Source organism: Monomorium pharaonis, chromosome 3 (assembly GCF_013373865.1).
Source record: "Monomorium pharaonis isolate MP-MQ-018 chromosome 3, ASM1337386v2, whole genome shotgun sequence".
NCBI classification, from domain to species: Eukaryota; Metazoa; Arthropoda; class Insecta; order Hymenoptera; family Formicidae; genus Monomorium; species Monomorium pharaonis.
The window spans coordinates 28307147-28324688 of record NC_050469.1 but is presented as its reverse complement, the minus strand read 5'-3'; the positions used below and the strand labels follow the sequence as shown (position 1 = coordinate 28324688).

At 37.4% G+C, this 17542-nt stretch overlaps 1 protein-coding gene and 1 long non-coding RNA gene across 4 annotated transcripts in view; one reads left to right on the top strand and one right to left on the bottom strand.

Moving 5' to 3' along the window:
• LOC105840233 (bifunctional heparan sulfate N-deacetylase/N-sulfotransferase) overlaps positions 1–17542 on the top strand; it is a 266600-nt gene that overhangs the window by 68645 nt on the left and 180413 nt on the right. The window contains exon 1 of one of the 3 annotated variants that reach the window (XM_036283752.1): positions 16381–16537. The exons of the other annotated variants lie outside the window; for them this stretch is intronic. The gene's annotated coding sequence lies outside the window, so the exon portion shown is untranslated. Of the gene's footprint in view, positions 1–16380; positions 16538–17542 lie in introns of those variants that run through there. 3 annotated transcript variants of the gene reach the window in all.
• LOC105833411 overlaps positions 1–17542 on the bottom strand; it is a 110371-nt gene that overhangs the window by 24076 nt on the left and 68753 nt on the right. The window lies entirely within an intron of this gene.

Here is a 17542-nt window from a genome sequence, read left to right as displayed (position 1 = left end):
AAAATTAGCAAGTATGATAGCACGTAGCGCGAGATTAAAAACATTTTTCACATTCCCCTTGTGTAAACAAGAAAAAGTCTGTGAGAATACATAGAACATAATTCGTGTGCACCGTGTACTTGTATACAGAAATATCTTAACTTTTGTTAAAGACGCTGCGATAAGACTTTCCCGATAAATTAATACCACGCATACCACGCAAGTTTCGTGCACGAAGAAAGTGTGAACTTTAATTAAAGCCGCTTTGTCGGCCAAGTTTACAACTTTAATTCTTACAAGTTTAATTCTTACTAACCGGTTGTTTGCGAGCTTGGTAATTACCACGCAATCAAGCGTTTCTTTTGTTCTTTTAAATAAATTATGTATTTTATTTCTTCTTAAGGATAAATTTCATAATTTACATGTTCGACATCACGAGAATACACACAAACGCAAAACTTGCGTTTTCAAAATTGTCGATCGATAATGTCGACTTAATCGATTGCAGGTTTGCCATTGCGTTCGTGTCTCTGGCCGCGATGCATAATTCGCACGAAGAAAGGATATAAAGAGTGAGTGAGAGAGAGAGAGAGAGAGAGAGAGTACAGTGAAACGAAATCCGCAACGTGACGAGGAAGGGCGAGAGGGCAATGCGCCGCGGCGGCTGCAACCGCCAGCGCGCGAGGTCGCCGTGAATAAATAACGAGCCCGTGGTTTTATCTCGGCGGTTACATTCGGCCTTTAACATTTTCCAGTCGCATTAGCGCTTGCGGATGACAGTACCGTAACAATGCGGCCGCTTTTCCGCGCGTCGCCGAGCGGAATGGCCACGCCACACCGGGCGTTGCCGCTCGGCCATCGAGCGTGGTCGAGAACCACTACCAGGCGAGGAGGGCGCACGCAGGGGGATGCCGCGATTCCGTGAGAGAGCGAGAGAATAAAATGAGCTGCCTCGGCCGGTGGGGGAGGGAGGCGGCAGTCGACCAAAAAGGAACGCGGTGGAACATCCTTAAGCCGCGATAATAATTATGGCTGCCGGCAATTAGAATAAATCGCCAGCCAGCTCTAATTGCCTTATTTATTCGCGGTTGGGAAAAGGTTGCGTAACATTGCGGACGCACCTGCGGCCGTACTTTACACTAGGAAATCATCCGTGCCGTCATAATTATTATACCGAGCAAAAGCGCTTTTTGCGAAAAACGCTAAGAAAAATCTAGGGGAGGAGCGCGTGCTTACTTAGAAAGGATTTCCGTTACTTTTTATTTCTATGCTTCTTTTGCCTCGAGATACATGTTTTCTTTTTCTATCCTGCAAAAACCTTTTCGTTATTTAAAACATCAATTTTATCTCCTAAAAGTATAAGGTAAAAAGTTGCTGTTATATCCGAATATTTATTTGAGCTTTCGCGGATAATAACGAATGCAAGCAATTATTGGGAAACTCATTTAATTCTCGTTTATATGCGTCGTTTGTCGTATAGTTGCGATACGAACGGCACGTTAAAGCCGTGTATTTGAAAAGACCCATTGGCACGATATGCGGAATATAAGTCTACGAATTATCAAGAACATTATGCATTATTGAGCATGTTTTACGCCAGATTTGTCGCGCTTATCTACGTCGTATAACCGCGCGCTTGCTGTCAGTCGATGTGACACACTCGGAATACTTTTCCGATCCCATGCGGGTACGAGATATATATTTGATGTCACTCGCATTCCCGGTTCTTTTGTGCGTCGCAGTAAACACCAAACGTTGAAAATTCTTTCCCCTCTCCCCTGCCCGTCGGCCCCCCCCGTTCTCTCTTCCTCTCTCTTTCTCTCTCTCTTATACACATGTTTTTATTCTTATTTAGATTTCTCCGTCATAAATGTTGTTTCCCGTCTGGCATGCATCCGCTTTAAATCCCCAATCGAGTAATGGATTCCTTTTCTCGCGTCGACGTAAATAAAACAACGGGATATGTGTGTATGCGTGTGTGAAAGTGCGACCCGCGCAATAACAATTTCGAAGATCAAGGAGTTACGTTTTCTCCCGCATCTTTTTTTTCTATTGCAAAAAATATTTGCAATAGATCAAACGCGGGAATGTTTTTATTGCGCATCCACCCTACATTTCCGCCGCAGCTTCTGACTCGATCCGCACACGCACACACGTACACACACACAATCCAGGCCAGGTATTTTGTTTTATTTTCTACCTTTTTTTTGGCGGCGTATCAAAAATAGCGAATGCGATAGGATACGGGGCCACCAGCGTTCGTTATCCTATTTGCGCGGATATTTCGCGAACATCAAACATCAAAATAATTCTCTCGTAATGCAACCCATTTCCGACGCAATTTCTGGCATGGTTTTATCGCACCCACACCCTATCGTAGATCTTTTACTTTCCGCGGTAGCAGCAAAACAAATAGAGTAGTACTGGGTATGGCAGTTAATGGTCAGCCTATAGTTATACTGCATTCCTAGTTGGTCTTAACAGGTGGCAGTACAATTAACCACGTTACGGTTATGTCAGGTGTGTCAAGCTCGGTTAGAAGTTATGCTTGCATTCGTCCCTGCGTTATAACTGCCTGCCGTATTCCTACATTTACTATGAGTCTCATACGGGAGCAATAAACTACAGATGTAACAAGCGTAGCAATTTAGTACAGGACTTTCATTAAACTTTAATAAATATGATATATACGTGCTCGTAAAATATTTAAACTTGATCGCAATTTTTGGGGAGATATAAAATCATCATCCGTGTATCAATACGTTTCTGTATCAATATATATCTGTATATTGGTATATATATTGGTTATATCTAAATCAAAAATATATTGTATATCGCCTATCTGCAAGAAAGATGACGCAAGGCAATATGTTTTAAATTTTTAAATATTCAGTGTTTTAAATACATCTATCTTCATTCTGGAAAAGTGATACAAGTTGAATTCAAATTAAAAAAATAAAAACGAGAAAAATTATACGAAGCAAAAAGATAATTTTAGATAAGTATACACATACACGGAGAAAATTTTATAGTAATTTTTATTGTAAAGTTTTCTTCGTGTAACATTATACAAAATCTACGTTATTCCTGGAGAATTAAAAACAAGCAATTTCTAATCAGCTGTAAGTTACTTAATTTATGTTCAATACTGTAAATTATTAATTTTACAATATGCAGCCTTCTCTTTTTTCTTTCTTTAAATATTTCATACTTTTGACTTCTTTTTTTTTTTTGCTGGGTGATATACATAATATGTATATATGTAATGATATAATATTTATAATGATTTTAATATATCAATCGCGTATGTAGTGATTTAAAAAATGATCAAATACACAAGGGATAATTTAATATTAAACTCTAACCTTTATACATTCAAGTTTATTCAAGTATGTAACTTTGTCGAAAACGATTAAATATTCGCAAAGTACATCCGCCTTCTTTGATGTAATTTTGCACTGGAAAACTTTCACAGAGTTCTCGCCAAACTGTCAATCCACTGTCGCGATAGACCATTACGTGCGTGTCTAGCGGTCAGTCGGTGCCAACACACGATACACTGACGAGAGTCCACTCTGACCGGGGTGGCCGGCCAAGTATGAAGTAAAACTTGTCAGCGGCGCGAAGGGTGTAAAATCGCGTCACGCGCGAAAATCGCAGTGCACGTGATGTAGCGGAAAACTGCCCGCGTGTCAGATCATACCTTGAATTCGAACTAGCAGTGAGGAGCTAACGGCGACTTGGTTCTCAACGTCGGGAATATTATTCGGTCGCAGATAAATATTTCGTAAAGATGTCACTCCATTTCCAAATATATACAGTTATATTACTGTTTTTCTATTTCATTTATACACGTGATGTTTTAATCTTAAAGGACGTCGCTAAAAAGACAAAATTTTCAAAATACCAATATTAGAAAAGAACATGAACAAATTGTGTCATACTTATGTCATATTAACTTTATCGTGTAACGTTTCATTACCACGTCTATTCGTAAGTCAAATTTTGTGTTTTCCACTGCAAATCTGTATATTTAAGCGTGTAAAAATAACAAACTTGGATTCACACGAATATATCACAGTTTCTACATATATTGTTTCGATGCTGTATTTACAAACTCTGGGAAAACTTTCGAAAGTGTGCAAAATCGGCGTACGATCGTAGAGGAATAATGTAAAATAGTGGAAATTTATTACTGGAAATGGCCATTACTCCTGCAAGCCACCGGATTCTTTAGAAATACGAGAGGGTACAAGAAAAGACGGAAAACAGCACGAAGGAGAGGAGGGTCGGAAGGACAGTGCTCGAACAGTGCTGTCTGTTCAGTCCGATGGGGGGGCTTTCCAATTAAATTGCAAATTAAAACGCATATTTTACTCGAGTGCCAGTAGGTCCGCGGGGATATCACGAGAGTTGAAGGGGAGAAAAAGGACAGGGCACACAGGTAGGATCGCGTCACAGCAAGAATTAAGTTTGCCATTTCCTGTTGGGGCAAAATTTTTTTTCCAAGTTCGGCCGCGCCGGGTCTCCCGTTCCATCCGTACCGAGGACACCGGCCATAATCTCGTCAGTGATTCCGCAAACTTCGAGCGAGCCCAGATCAAATCGAATCATCCCCCCCCCCCCGTGGGGTAGCGATCTCGCCGGCGCCGATACAACCGTCGGGCTACGAGACGGTTCTCCGCCCTTATACCTTCCGGTTGCATCTACCCCTCGCGTCGTCGCGACTATCCTTCGATCAGCCGGTTGCCGGATTTCCCTGGTCTGGTAACTGCGGAAATTCCCTCGCCCATCCTGTCCCTCTCCCTCGCGTCCCTTATGCATTTTTGCTTATTATTTTGCACGACCGCCGTTTAGTCGAGGAATCTTATTCACGGCTGAAATAGCTTGCGAAACGAGGAATGCCTCACCGAGCATTTTTATTGCTGCGTACGATGCCGAGCAATGAATCATGAGCGTGGCCTACCTGAAAGCGTCGGCAAATAATACGGACGCTTATGGTGATAATAACAATAAAACTAGGTAGAGATTTTTATGCAGCCCCGAGAAAGAGCGATAAAAATGCTGGAAACGACGTGGAAGTTCTTCCATCCGTTACTGTGTATAATTTTGATACATTACCGCTTTTGTAATGATTATTCATATTTGTGATAGTGGCATAATGCCTGCATTTGTTGAAACTAAATCATTTTTAATGTGTATCTTGCTGGAGGGACAATTTAACGCGATGTAATAAAACAGTATTAAATAAAACAGATATTATTGCAAACGCAAAATTAGAGACGTGTTTAGATAGGATTATTTTTTAAATTTCTTTTCCATAAACACGATTATAATTATTCATGTGTGCGAAAGAGAGATTCGTTTCACATTTTATAAATTTTTAAAGACATTAAAGAACCATTTTTCATGAAAAAAATTACAATTACGACGCTTTTCTCGGGCACGCGCGCGCGTGCGGCGGTAGCAGAAGGTTAAAAACAGTGAACGTAGAAAACGAAGAAAGCTCAATTCGGTAAAAGGCACCTCTTACAACGATCCGCAACGATAACTCGTTAGAGCAGAGTGCAGAGTCGTTCTTCGAGGCGCCCGAACCCCGAAAAGCCGTTTTACGGGAGGGCATCTAGACAGAAATCTTCCTCGCCGCAGAGCCGAGAAAACTTTTATCCAACAGCTACAACGGAAAGGCAGTGGGATCCCGGAGACGATGGATATATCCTGAAGGTGTCCATCCCACCGAAACTTTACCGCGATATCTCGAGTTAAAGGTGACTGCCGGGGTGAAGGGCGATCGTCCGGCAGACGTATCGTTCGACGTCTTTAGATTTATTTGCGGGTAAGATTTTTGTTTTCGCCAGGTCGTGAAGCATAGGAAAACGGAAAACGTATGTGGCATCACGATGCATCTGAGGATTAGAAAAAAGCGACGGACGTCGGAAAATTGTTTCGAAAGTTTTCCGCATAGCGAGAGTTGATTCCGTGGAGTGCATTGTTTTGACGCATGTATCATTCAGCGTGCAGACAAGCGAATTTAGTTTCCGTTTCCGATTTTTGTCATCGTCACACGTGACAAAATACATATAACTGATATAACTGATATAACTGGAACGATTTGATTTTTTCGAGATCGTAAATGTCACACGGGAACGCTATGTTTATTTTTATCGAAATATTTCCCCGAACGCAATTAATTACGTAAATGATTTATTTGTAAATATTTGTAAATAATTTATGTAATTTAATTATGAAAATTGATAAGAGCTCACATGTATATACAATTCTACATATTGACATTTATTACTTTGATTGTTTGTTCATTTGGCTATAAACTATATAATACATATGTATATATTTAAATATATATATATATATATATATATATATATATATAATAAATATATATAGATGTATATCATTTTTTGTTAAAAAGTGCTTTTATTTAATAATTATTAATAATTATATTTTGTCACTTTAAATATAAATCGTAAAATATTTCAAACACTATATATGTTTTATTTTATATTCGTCTATATGTGACAGAAATCCTCTTGTGAAAAATTTGTAAAGAATAAAATTTTATGCACATTAAATCTCATTATACATATATAACATATGCAACTGTTATTTTTTTAAATAAAGATAAAAAAATTTTTATCCACAATTTTACATTTTTTTTACCTCACTATTGCGCGTCAGTTTATGAATTTTCTACGTTATAGGTGCTCCGTTTTGAACATACAGATACCTCAGACGTTCCGTCGCACGTACCGCCTACTTTGTGGGCCGTCGATCGACTGCAACTCGTCGTTTATACGAATTCACAATTCATTCGTGGATCCAATTTTCTCTTTCAATAGTGTCAATTTCATACACAAACGGAAACCTCCCTCCCCCTCTCTCTTTCTCTAATATATATATAAAAGAAAAATAGCGAAGAAATCCATTTAACTAAATGTATAAACCGTGTATTTTTTTGTTCATTAGATTATTTCATTACAGACGGCTATATTTCACGACTTCTGAATAATTGTTATTGTCTAGAAAAAGACACGCATGGATATATATAGAATATGATAGTAAATTACATACATTTAATGGTACTGAAATGCGTTTATATAATAGATTATAAATCAAAGAGGAAATGCACAGGCAATTATTCGAAATAGAGGAAAATTTGCGACTTTATATCGGAAATTTTATATGAGAGACTAAAAGCGTAAAATTGAACCGCATATCGCGAATGTGGAAAGCGAACGACCTATGCATGTACGAGATTGAGATCGAAAGAAAGCAGGAAGCGGAGGGATGGTTCGTGTGTGATTTAAGCTCACGGGCAATCCAGAATATCCGAATACCGAGTAGAAAATGGTTCTGTACTATCTATGATACTGTAGCGAATGATACGGTAGCGAAACGTGGTGGTTCGATATTCGTTGCCGCGAAAAGGTAAACAGAAAATGAGCCGACTACCGAGCGCCCGCGCAATCTTGCTAGCGACAGGTTGAATGCACGAGAAAGAATTTATCTTGGAACTCGTTCCTACGGACGATCACTCCGCCGGATCGTGCTTTATTACCGTCAAATTGCTTCAGGAACGGAAAACTCTTGAAGTCGAATATTATCTCCGCGTTCGCAAACGCGCAGCTTCAGAAAAAGGTCCTCGAAAACATTTTTGTCACAAGTTCGTGACTATCGAGCCATTTCTCTCTCGTAATGATGAACGATATTGGTTAATTTATTTATTTAATGTTATTATATATCGATTTTTATTAATTACTTCTTAAATAAAAAGTCAGAGTTACATATTTGCAATTGAACAAATATGTAAACTGTAAGTTCGATAAACAGATAGTAAAAATAGCAGCCTGAGATTATCCCGGCAACGCGGATAATAATCGATATTAGGGATGATAATAGAATATTAATGTAATGAGTTGCTATATGTATAGATTCAAATAGAATCAATCTGTGAAATTATCTAGTATCTTTAAACATTGTGCTTGCGGAAAATTTCCTCAGCAACGGCACTAAAAAAATAGACATTTCAGAGAACAGAACTATTAATCGTAATGATTAATGCATGAGTATTAAATGTCAGATTCCTGAAATAATCGATAGTAATGTAGACATATTGATCTTTCTAATCTGGATATTAATAACATTTGCACAAGAAAATTATTAATCAATTATCATTGGGTTGGGATTAAAATCTAATGCATGATTAAGTGCGACTAAAACTACGGCAAAGCGTCTGCGTAGTGTAATCGCGAAAGTTGCGGAATATTAATGAAAAATATTCAAGAGTATAATATAAAATGAATAACTCCCAGGAGCGGAAAAGTAGTTGAGCAGTCAGCGTTTCTTGCTTACCCGGTAGAAAGTCGGCGCCAAGCGTCCTGACGCACAGCCACCGCGGTACCACCGGCTACGAATGTACATGCATTTCAATACATTAACGTTACCCAAAGCAAAACGCAATTATCGTTTCTAATCTATAGTTATACCATCGTCCATTTCATACTCTTTAGAATGATTTGCCATTCATCCTTCGGGCGTACCGCTGTAATACATGAAGAGTAAAAATTTATATCGCATAATTAATACACTGTTATAATATTTATATAACATATATTATATAATATTTAAATCATTCAAATATAGTATTTTAATAACATTCTAATGTACGTAAAATATTTCGTTATTTGATATTAATATCGATAAAAATATTCAAAAAATTAAAATATTTTTGGATTACTTTTGCTTCGCAGATAAACGATGACTACACTTTGCGTTTATGTAATATATATTATTTCCTATTCATAAGCCACGAAATGACAATATTTATGGTATTGCAGTTTTAAGATTTCGGTATAAGTAGTTCCATGTTTTTTAGTAATACGAGATTAAGTGCCAAGTTTGCATCTTGATTGCGTGATCTACGCGTAATTATTTACCGTCAAGAAAACATAATTATCACGAGTGACATAATTGCATACATGAACGATGCCAAGATCCTTTCCAATAGGTTTGCGACAAGCAGCTGAAGATATTGTTCGATAGTCGCCCAAACAATCGCAACCTAACTGCACCGCATTGATCCCCAGAGCATTAAACACATAATGAGCACTTGTTGCTTATGCAATTGGCGTAGCTAATTTACACGAGTGTGACGTCCGGTATTGTTTCTCAGTGCGCAGCGAGTTCGTTAAAGAGCGGTCGGTCCACCACGACGTAATGACAATTTATTACTCTTGGCGTCACGTTACCGTTCGAGAGAAACGGACGATAGAAAAAAAGTGCCAAAGTAGCGAGAGAACAAGGGTGGAGATGGCTGTCGGCAATGAGGTCGCGAAGCAAGATGATACGACAATTAATTGCCGTACACACGTGTCGCCATTATTCTGTCGCGGAATAAGAAAAGGGAAGGAAGGAGAAAAAAACACACTTGTGGATCATGAGGATGAGAGAACGGAGAGAAAAAGGGAGCGAAAGAACGAGAAAAAAAGTTGACGTCATTTATCGGACGGATAAAAGGCAGATCGGTACGTGGAGTTATCGACTGCTCACACATAGTATATACAATGTACATATATCCGATGAAAACCAAGCTCGCACCCTCTCTTGTTCCCATCCTCGCTATCTCTCGGCGGGCATTACGTAGAACTCCATCAGTAGGGGATTAATCCTGCCAGTAGGCCGGATTAAAAATTACGCTCGGATTACGGCGCGCGAAAGGATTTTTGTCATATCTGCTAATGAATCGACGGCCCACATTTTAGAATTATCGCAGTTCGCGCGCGCCCGCGCGTCCGGGACGCCGAAATCCGGGACGCGGGGAGTCGCTGACGCCAGTTTCACTCTACATTTTCCACGACCCTGTTTTGGAAAGCATTTTTTTTCTGCTTACGTTACACCGGCAGAAATGATACGGGTAATCAGATTATACGGGTTTCATATTAACATACCAAATTGCATGCAAGGCACCCACGCATGCAGTCATTAATTAATCCTCTTAACGAAAATGTGTGTTATTAGTGTCCGGTAACTGTTTTTTTTTTTTTTTTTTTAATGTAAAACGATCTTTATTATCTCCGCAAATAGTGAGACGTAATACGAATATTATCCTATAAAATATAAAAATGAAATGCTAATACTGCATGCATGGAAATATGAAGCATATAAAATGCTGAGTTCTCTGCTATTCCTCTACTCTTTCTTTCATATTTTTCGTGATTTCACAGAATTGTTAGTATAAAGACAGAATATATTTTGTAAAAGAGAAGTATTAGAGTTTTCAAACAACTGTATACATGTTGCAAATACATATATTGTTTAATACCATTTAATATACAATTTATGATATAAATATGCAGACACAAGACAAGTCAAACAGCAAATAGTGGTTATTTCGTTACTGTTTCATTAAAATTTCTTTTCATTTCTCTTTGAGTTCCGGAATTTTATTCTCCGGATATCTGAACAGCCTATCTTTCATTTTACTAATTGTTGCGAGCACCTCCAGCTGTTTTAGAACAGCTAAAGTTGGATTTATTGATGACCCTTGTGGTATTCCGTAATGGTATCCACTGCCTGCTGCACCATATCGATACGTAGTTTATCACACCAGTGGAAAATGGGTAATAAACCAAATGCGAATTACAACGCGGATCGCGAAGATAAATCGAGCATTTTGCGACGGCGACAGCTGTGTTGACTTTACGAAAATCAAGCGAGTTTATGGCGCAACCACGCATGGCAGGTTTTATCATATAGATTTCCTTTTTTGCATGATGAGGCCAACGGATTCCGGCAAATGTCCTCAGAACGCGCGATATATACTGCACAGTATCGTTTAATGGTTACTTATACGTACATTGCGATAGAAGAACATGCTTTGGAATATTGTGATAAAATCTAATATATATATATATATATATATATAGTACATTAAGAACTTGTTTCTCGAAAATTGAGAAGTATTTATCACGTATAAATAACGACATACCCTGGGCGAATTCGTAAGCTTAATTCTTTTTGTCCATCTGGCACATTTGTGGCGCAGATCAAATATCATCACGGTGACATTTAATCACAATTTTCCTGGCACGTCGCCTAGTAGTATTGCTCTACCGCCGGACAGACATTAGCTTGGATTTTTACGAACGCTTTCTACAACGTTAAAAAGACCGTTTGCGTTATCTTGCTTGTTTTAAAGATTTGTTAAACGTACTAACGCGCATGTCGGCGGCACTGCGTATTCACATTTTATAAAAAGTGCGTGTGCATATAAAACAATGTAAAGTTTACAAAGTTGAAATTTATCAGGTTTAATACGAATAATGTCACGTGAAAGCGCCCATGGTTTAATCAAACATAGTAGTGTAGTAAATATTCCATTATCGTCCGTACAATTATCGGAAAAGTTTTGTTTATCCAGTCTAAATTATTATAGGAGGATTTATTTTCAATACACAACTGGACTTACGATTAATAATTTTTTTTTGTAAATGTCCTATACACCTTAATATAATTGTGATCTCTAATTAATTAATTACATTTAATACTTAAGGATAATCAAACATTTACGCAATTGTCCTTTAATACGTGTAATTATTAATTCTTTGAACACAATTACTGTATTACTGTGAAATTATAATAAAAAAATAAAAATACGTGTAAATGATTATTATAAGCACTTCTATTTATTTTCTACCATGCCTGTTGGTAGACAACGATTTTTTTTTACCTCCTATGTGCAAGTTGTACTCGGTAACGATTGAAATCAAATAAGAACTAAACGGACATTCAACCGAATACAAACACAGAGGATAACATCTAGATCGTCTGTACCCTCAAAGCTCACCGACCTGTAAGTCCGGTGCTTTCAAGCCTTCCGAGCATTCTTCCCCTGCCCGGGCTCCTCGAGACGAGTATCGAGGAGATAAAAAAAGAAAAAGAAAAGATACCATCGACCCACGTCCAGCGTGCAGTACGACAGTATAGGACGCGCAACAGCGGCCAGAAGCTAAAAAACTATTTCCTCGCTGGCGAACGGACGGACATTTTTGCCTTTTGGCGGTGTTCCCGACGCGCTTTCACGGTTATTGTTCCCTGCCTCCCTTACCGGCTTGTTATTATCGTTCTTGCCACCGTCTCGCTTCTTACTCTTTCGGCCTCCTCGTGTGCCACGTGGCAGGACCGGGGGCGCGGCGGAAATTCCACCCGCGCACAGAACCACCCCCATTCATCTACTGACGGTGCAACAACGGCTTGCCTCGGGGGTTGGCTCCGTTTTTAATCTGGCCCAGGAAAAATCACCGTGGTTTTCTGCGCGTCCATCCGCGACGTAGACCTTTTTTTCTTTCTCTCTCTCTCTACCACTGAGAATATCCCACGCTCCAAAACGTTCCGCCACGTCTTGCAAATTCTTGCCTCTCACTATTTCTCAGACTTTTCGCTGTCTCGTTCCTCCGGGCTGTTTTACGATGAATTAAATTACTGAATGATTGATTACTAAAACGATAAAACATAAAAAAATCTCTGAAATACAATTGACGCAAAATAAAAAGACGGCGAAAAGTTTTGAGAAAGTCTTGTAACAACGTATGCTGCCGAAACAGAAAAATTATTGTCGCTATTCAATTTCTGATGGTTATTCTTTCGAGTTTATAAAAAGAGAATCAATCGTTGTATAAAGTTTGGCTGTATATAAAAATATTATCATCTAAATAAACCTTCTACATATAATAAATCGCAAAAATATTTAAGTTAATTTATTATTTTATTCGTAAACCTGAGGTAAATCCGAAAGAAATATTTTTGCGAATAAATACTTAAATCCTACGGGATACGGTGGATTTTATCAAGTTCCTCTTATTTCATAATGTGATATGAAACGCGCAAAGGATGCACGCGCGATATTAGGATTCCAGTGATGCACGCAGAGCAATACGTTGGTACTGGAAATTTATGGCGATGTTGATGCTCATCGCTGGCTGCGGCATACCATGATAATCGATAACCACGCAAGAGTATATACGTATGTGTAATTTTCGTTCCCTGTATTTACATTTTGCGAAAAGCTCTAGCGCCGTTTACGGTAAAATTGCCCCATCCATTAATTTTCTTACAAAGGAAAGAAGAGACATTATATATTACATATTCTTGAGGTCAGAAGGCCAACGACCGTTCAAAGCATTGCGTGGCCGTGAGATTATGATACGTCACTATTGTTTTTGATTATTTATTCATGCAAACGTTGCACTCAAATGTTTTACCGTAATGCAGCGCGCGCGATCAAATCTTTTTGCGGTAAGCAATTATTTAATAATCTGATTTACAATTGCGCACGCGTTTGTAATAAATTCTACGCTGGGTTTTACGTTTTAATTGTAACGTGAGAGTTGTTACATTATTCACGGTAGCAGTTTACAATGTTATTCATGTCGCTATGTTGCTACGATATTACCGAGAGTACGAACACCTGGATGCCTCAGCATCGAAATGAATATTGTCACACGTGCTTTTCATTATATAAGGATAGCAATGCACTTTCTTTATACTCGTGAATTTTATAGCCGTCAAGAAACTATAAGGAATCTGGGTTAAGCAGCCGTCAAGATGAATTTACGGTGATAATATCATAGAAAAATTGCATTTCATTCGCTAACAGCACGCAGGAGCATGAGTCTTCCTTATTACTTCTTATCGATCAACATGTCTGTTCTTTTCCCTCGAAAGAGTCCAACAAATTTAATCTCAAACAATTTCAATTTATTATCAAATTATTATACAAAACAAATGTATAAATATATATAATATCTCTTAATTTCATAACTAGAGAGAATGAATACTCAATGTAAGTCTCTAATCTACAGTAATATTTATTTTTTCTAAAGTCTCTTTAAGTTATAAATAAATTGATATTTTTTTATAAAAGAAAAAATTCTTTCGATACAAGATTTGTCGATAAAAAACACGTAATAAACCCTTTTCCTAAAAAATTAAAACAGCATGAGTTATTATGAGCATACCTAAAGATTATGTGTCTCGTAAAAATAATGGTCTCATTTTGAAATTTAATTATCATATAAAATTTTATACCATATCTTCCTAAAAGCGCATCATTTGTGTAATTGATACCACCGTAAATTGCTGTTTCAAGATATCCAAATACAGACAATAATAAGGAGTATTAAAGCAGTACTGCGAATATATACATACGTACCCGTGTTACTTGGCCTGGAAGATGCGCAATGCGATAGCGAAATTACCATAATGCGATTAGGCGAAGTCGAGCAAATGTGCATACAATCAAGAGCTGGAGAAGATCGAAACGGTGGGCAGGAGAGACAACGAATGAGGAGGAAAGAGAGAAAGAGAATGAGCGTAGAGTATCGGAGGGAGGGCGAAAAGGAGAATGAAGGTGTAATAAAGTATCCCACGGCCGACGTAAAGAGCGACCGTAAAATGCACCAAGTGCCGTGCTCGTAACGGCGTACGAGTTTACTCTCTATCCTCCCACCCCAACCTTTTCTCTTCCCACAGATAGCTTCGATCTCGGAGTAAAGTACTTCGTCGATTGTAGGATTCCGCTGAATTAAAAGTGGCTGCCGATAACGGACAAATGCGTAGGAGAGTCTCGCTATGTGTATCGACTTTGTGATGCGATGTAATTTAGACTCCAGGCACATCCGCGTTTAAGCATTTACCCACGGGATCAATAACCCTTTGAACAACGCGGATCAATTTTTTAATAGTCCTATCCGATTCTAATGAATGTTTAAAAGCGGTCTGTTTACATCAAATGCACATGGCGGTTTTAATAATGCAATTATTAAAACCGCCGCTCAACGTTACGGCTGTTAACGCTTTTTGCATTTATTTTTCATGCAAATTTGTCTCGCGGCGTAGAACGCCAATATTGTAAAACGTTTAAATAAATATTAATTTGGTGTATTTATAGTCATGTAACGGATACATGTGACTATTGCTGACATTTGCGCTGAATATGTGATGATTATTACTAATAGACTATATGTCGATGCACAATGATTCCATAAGCCAAATTTTTTCGTAGAGCTATATACTTGCATTCAAGTTATCACATATAACTTAGGCATAGGTAAACATTTACGTCACTTTTTCTTCCTCATCTTCCAAACATTTTTCTACTCTGAAGGAGCACTGAAACAAGATAGCTTATAAGAGATCTCGAGGGTCGAATATACATCCCCTTCTAATTGCCGTGGCGTAATTAGCTCGGTACCCAACTACCGTGGAATAATTTATCAGAGTTGTTATTAAGTCCCGACCAAACCGTTACGAAGAAAAATCATCTAGAATTATACCACCGCAATCTTTCTTATCTGAACATCGATTTAAAAAACGCGCTGTGTCATAAATTTTCCTTACTCCGCAAAGCTTTAAATTGTGGTTATTTACCATATAAGCGTCATTTTACGATCTCCCATTTTATCACGAAAAAGTATTTTGACATGGAAGATATTTCGCAAAGAGAACGTATGTCGAGAAAAAAAATTTACTTTAGACGTATCGTCGTATTAAAATTACGTTTAATAAAAGTATAGTAATTTAATTTCATACTTTTTGCTGCTAGCTATATATTAAATTAGTAAATACAACATCGAATTGAGAAGTCGGTGGCTCGATATAAAAATGTAAAAAGCCCCTGATGATGCGGGCGAAAATAAAATTAAACGAACGCTAGAAAGCAGAAATAGAACGAAATGTCGCAGTCAGAACGTGAATAAACGAGGAAGGATGCAATGATGGTTTCCTCCGGGAACGATAATACGCGCAATGTACACCATCATCTTCGTCTCTAACTCTGTTTATGACTCCGATCTTGTTGATTTGTGCGAAATAAAGTCAAGCGAGATCGGAATTTCTCATTTGAAAATACGTCATTTCGTAACGTTCGCCATACAGGAATTTAAGTGTAGAATATATAGAAGGATATTTATTTCTCTATGGTGAGGTGACGTATTCCAAAATGGGAAATTCTAATTGACTTTATTTCGCACAAATCGACAAGATCGCAGTGTTTTAAATAATTACTTCGGTGATCTAACAAAATCACTTTCAGGTTTATTTGTTAAATTCGCGTAGTTATAGAAACTTTTAGATCTTTTAGAAAACTTTTACTCATTTTTTGCACGTTTGTCACAAGTTTTCATTGTATAATGCGTTGCAACTTTAATGTTTTGTTTGTTGGAGTGATCGGATTTGCCTTTCATTGCCTTCGAGAGTTTCGAACATCGCGTGAAATTCTCATCGATAGACGTACAAAGACGGTTGAATTTTTGCTCTACCATAAGTAGGATGACATATTTTTAAAGACATGAATTTATTCACAGCTTACCGCAGAGAAAGAAAGAAAGCGACGATGACTCTCTGCGTGGTAGCCAATGATTTATCTATTCCTACTTCGAGTTCTTACTTGCGTGGGTATTTGAGAAATGCAGCGTATAAAAGAGACTCGGCGTAACAGCGAACGATGTACGAAGAAGAGTAATGGCGGGTTGTCACAATACACGTAAGCCGTTACTTTAGCATCGATGGAACACTCATGGATAAAGAATTCAGTACCTTATCCACTTCAATTTAAAGCTTCTTGAACGTTCAGCGAGCGACAAATCATTCGGTTGCAAGATGTACGGATTTGTTCGAAAAAGAGAATTTTGAGCGCTCTCTATAGATATTGCGTGCCATATCGGAGATCTCTTAAATCTCTTTTTGAAATTTTCATCTTCTTGCCAGACATTAGTGTCAATAAAAACGCTTCTATGTATAGAATCTAAAGACTTAGAATGTTTAAAGAACAGGATGTTCTATCTAACAAGACTGTCCCTTTTTATTTTTGTAAAGTAAAGTAAAAATCAAAAATATGTTAAGCAAAAATTGTAATCTAAAAGACGTACAACAATACAATTAATTTTCAAAAAAATCAATTTTTTTAAATTATATTATTATTTCTAAAAATGCAATTATATAGAATTTTTTTGTATTATTATTTTATATTTTTTACCATTTAATCTTATATGTACTCATTCAGACCGTATAACTTTTGTCTAAATATATTTTTTATTCGATATTACCCTGCAAAACTAAGAGATATGATAACACGTTAAGATAGGATAGGATACCTTAAGATAGGTTGCCCTGTATGTAGATCGTGTTATTTATACATCCTAATCTTTAAACTTTATACATGAAAGCATTTTTATTGACATTAATGTCTCACAAGAAGATGAAGGTTCTAAAAAAAGATTTAAAAGGCTTTCAATATGACACGTACATTACGCTAAAAATTCCTTTTTTCGAGCAAATCCGTATATCTTGCAATCGAATAATTTATCACTTAAGAAGCTAAATTAACGTGATTAAGATATTAATATAGATTATTAGAATATATAGAAATTATATATAGAAATTAAATAAAATTTTAAAAATAAAGAATCCAAACCAGATGAGTCAGATGTATATAATTTCAGGATCCTTAAATCTAGAAATTTCTATTTTTTGTCCTTTGAAATGAAGT